Genomic DNA, 3,951 nt, shown 5'->3' on the forward strand with positions numbered 1-3,951 from the left:
ATTCACAAGTGCGAGCGCATCTTTTTCTCCCAAAACGGGGGAATGCAGCTCGTTAGAGAAGTCCTCTGAGGCATTTTGCTTTCGGCTCCGAAATTTTACAGATGCCACCCCAGTCAGGCGGCGTGTATAGAATACTTTACCTTGAACATCACGGCGCTACCGCCTCTATCTTCGTCGGGGTCCTGGAAGGATTATGCCTTTGGATGCGACCGACACGGAAACCCTGATTGTCGGGAGAACAGGCGTGTCGAGGTTAGAGTTTACGTCGCAAGCCCCCCTCTGTCTCTCCAAGCTCCCCTCCTCGTCCTTCTAACACAACCGTGCCACTAATCCGCGGGCACTAAAAGAGACGCCGCTGCTGCGTGGCACTCAGATTACGCGCGAGGCGGAGAGCGAATGTTTAAGTATGGATCGACGGGAAGATTGGGGACCCAAAGGAAGCCGAATCTCCGCACGTCGCCTAACTGATAATAGCCTTCTCGGTCCCTTTCTGGCTCTTTACTTGAATTCCTAAGCCACGGCGGAAAGCTGGTACTCATGCTACCTCCGTGCTGTCTGAGCTGGATGAACTTAAAACTGCTCCTGCTTTCAGAAAGCCAGAAGTGTTCGTTACTCCGATGGCTAATACGTTATTCAGTTCAGACCGGAAAGTGTGCGCCGACTATTCAAGGAGACACAAGAGAAGAGTGTTTTACGGACGCCATTTTCGTCAAGTCTCGGAGCTAAACCTAAGTTTTCTTAAGCAAGTTCTACCGGCTGAGGACGCCCAGCGCGTAAGCCCTGGAGATGTTCTGTGCAATAACTGCTACACAATGTTCTTGGGTCAGATTGAAGAACATAAGCAAGGACAGGAAATGTTGTCATCAAGCTCATCGTCATCATCCCTGAAACAAGCGGACAGGTCATTCGTTGACGAGGAAGCCCTGGTCCAAGGAGTGTCTGAAGCAATTGATGCTGCCGAAGTAAGTGTGACACCACTTAAACTCCCTTCTAGCGTGACCCCACGAAGTCGTACCGGCTATGTTAAGCGAAAAAAACCCGAGATAACCGCGGACTTCAAAAAGAAAATTGGTCGTAAACTAAGTGACGTGTACGGAGAACCTACGGGCACAGACAAAGAAGATCCATGCTCCTCCTGCTCCGACTAAGTCAGCAATTTACGAGCAGCCTACGTCAAGAGCGCTACCGCCTCTTAACTCTCTTTCCATCTAACCTCCAAAAGAAAGATATCCTGAAAGCAATTCCTAAAGTGACGAAGCATGCTTTTGACCAATCAAGAAAGCTGAAAAAAAGGGGGTCTGGGCGTCACCTGACCCATACCAAGGAGATGCTCTCAACGAAAACGAGGTCGCTCTTGCGTTGACTTACTACACATCAGATGCGAAAGACTGCTCAAGACAAACCCCGAACAAGAAGGATCTCGTAAGGCTTTTTATTGATGGTCAGGAAGTCATCGTCACGAAGCGATTTATGACGAGATCTATTAGGGAAACCTACAAAGAATTCAAGGCGGCCAATCCCGAGTCAAAAATGAGCCTAAAAAAATTTTATTCTCTTCGGCCCAAGTGGGTTAAGAAACACCCTGTACATGAAGAGTGTGTATGTGTATGCTGCGCCAACTTCATACTCTGTCTGACATCTCTGTCAAATGCGGCGGGGAAGACCATGACCTAATTGAAGACGCCCAGAAAATTTTTCTTTGTGAAAATCCTTCCCAAAACTGCTTCTTGCTGAGGTGTGAAGCCTGTTCGAACCGGAAGGACATATCCTTCGAGATGCTAGGGATGAGCGCTGAAGATGAACTGGAGTTGGCACTGTGGGAATCTGGTGGCGAGTTGGTGAAAAAACATTTGGAGGCCACTGCTTTTCTTAACGAACTCAACAAGCAGACGAAGAAATACATACCCCACTATTATATTCGGCGCGCACAACAGAGAGCAATATGGCTTGAAAAAGCAAATGTGAAGCCACGTGTCGTAGTCCTCCACTTTGATTTCGCCGAAAACTGCACTCTAAAAAAAAGGGTATCACCTTGCACCCTTTTGTCCCATATAATACACCCCAAAACTTCATTTCGACGTACAGCGCACTAGAGTCGAACAGACGGCCCCAAATCTTACGAGGGGTTTGATAACGGTGCAATATAGCTTATTAAATTGCTAAAGTACGTATCAAAGACCAAAGAAAGAAAACACGGAGCTTTTGCAGTACGGCCAAGAAAACTCCGATAATATTTTTTTTGTAGTCAGTAATACGTATATCAGCTATCTTAATAAGTTGTACCACACGGCTATCAAGCCCCTCGTATACTTTGTGGCCGCCTGTTCGATTATGGGCGACTGTACGTCGAATTGAAGTTTTGGGGTGTATTATATGGGACAAGGGGTGTAATAATACACCTTTTTTTCTGAGAGTGTGGAGTATTGTGCTCCAACGTGCAGTGCAGGGATACCACTGGAAAACCAAGATGGTGACAATCTTCAGCTGCGTTGCGACGACCACGAAGGGAACACTAAGTTTCGGCGTCGTGAGTGACGATACCTGTCATGATTCTGCACACGCGCTCTTTGCGCTCACAATGATTGAAGACAGGCTCGAGGAACTCTGGCCCGTTTTTTTGGAGCTGATCTATGTTTCGGACGGCGCTCCAAGCCATTTCAAAAATCGGCACCAATTACATGAATTTCAGAAGAAGTTTGTTGTCAGCAGGTGGATATACTCGGCGTCAGGGCACGGCAAAAGCGATGGAGTGGGTGGTGTGCTGAAGCATCATGCGTCACTGCATAACTTGAAAACAACTGAGCTGAGCTCCATAAGTAACGCGCGTACGTTCGTTGAAGCTCTCGGCCGGAAAATCAAGGGGATAACGCTTCTCTTCATCGACGAAGAGGAGCTGTCCCGTTATCGGGAGCTTAAAAGGAAGGGGTGGAAGAAGGTAACCCCATCGAAAGGCATCCAATCTTTTCATATGTGGAGCAAAGCAATGCGGGAAGGGGGAGTTGATGTGGTCCTAGAAAGAGTTTACCGAAACCCAGAATAAACAGAGCTAAATGGTGGGACCGTGAAAAGGCCGGACCGTTTCAACAGTGCGTTCATCTTTGTCCCCCTGTGAGTGCGCGCTGTGTGATCAAACGACGCGCCATAGACTTTGACACTGAACTGACTGCAATTTGGACAAGGCTCAGACTCGCATCAAATTATTGTTTCGAAATGTGCTACGTCGAAAGATGACTATCCCTATCCCAGGTGTTTATCACTGTTTTTGTGTGAGCAGCGCCGTGTAGTATTAAAAAGGTACTGCGTCGTCTATCTGTAAACCAGACGGAATATGGCGGTGTTCAATTCGTTTTAAAGTTTATATTTGTATTAAGTTTGAGTGTATTTTATGTTAATTAGGAGTATATGAGACATTTGGTCAACACATTTGATATATTTTATGCAATGAACATGTTTAGGCTACAACATGAAATATTACTTCCCTTCTCTGGTTGCGTGTCGCATCTTGAGTTTAAAATTCCGAACTTTATATGTAATTGTCATATTTTCTTATGTCAAACAGATATGCAGTGCATATACATATGTGCGTTTTAGTATCTGATGCTTAGGAAGTACGGTCTATTTTGTGCACATACGGGCTCTTTCGTAAAATAACGAGCATTTCGTGGCGTGTAAGGCTTTAAATGCGTTAGTCATGTGTTTAGGTTTCATTCCTATTTGCAGTGATTCATGCCAGGTTACTTGTGACTTAAGTTTGTCCGTGAGTTTAGATGTTACGTACTTCTCCGTCAATACATAAGGCAAAGCTCACACACCTTTCAAATCACCCCAGTGCCAAGTAAATAAATATTGTAAGGATAAATATTGTTACTTCACTTGCTTTTACGCTCAGATATTGTGGTAAGTACTAACATTAAATAGAAAACTTTACATTGGCCTAAATTCTGCTCAGCA

The sequence above is a fragment of the Ixodes scapularis genome, unplaced genomic scaffold (genome assembly GCF_016920785.2).
Source record: "Ixodes scapularis isolate PalLabHiFi unplaced genomic scaffold, ASM1692078v2 PGA_scaffold0__279_contigs__length_252992795, whole genome shotgun sequence".
Lineage (NCBI taxonomy): Eukaryota > Metazoa > Arthropoda > Arachnida > Ixodida > Ixodidae > Ixodes > Ixodes scapularis.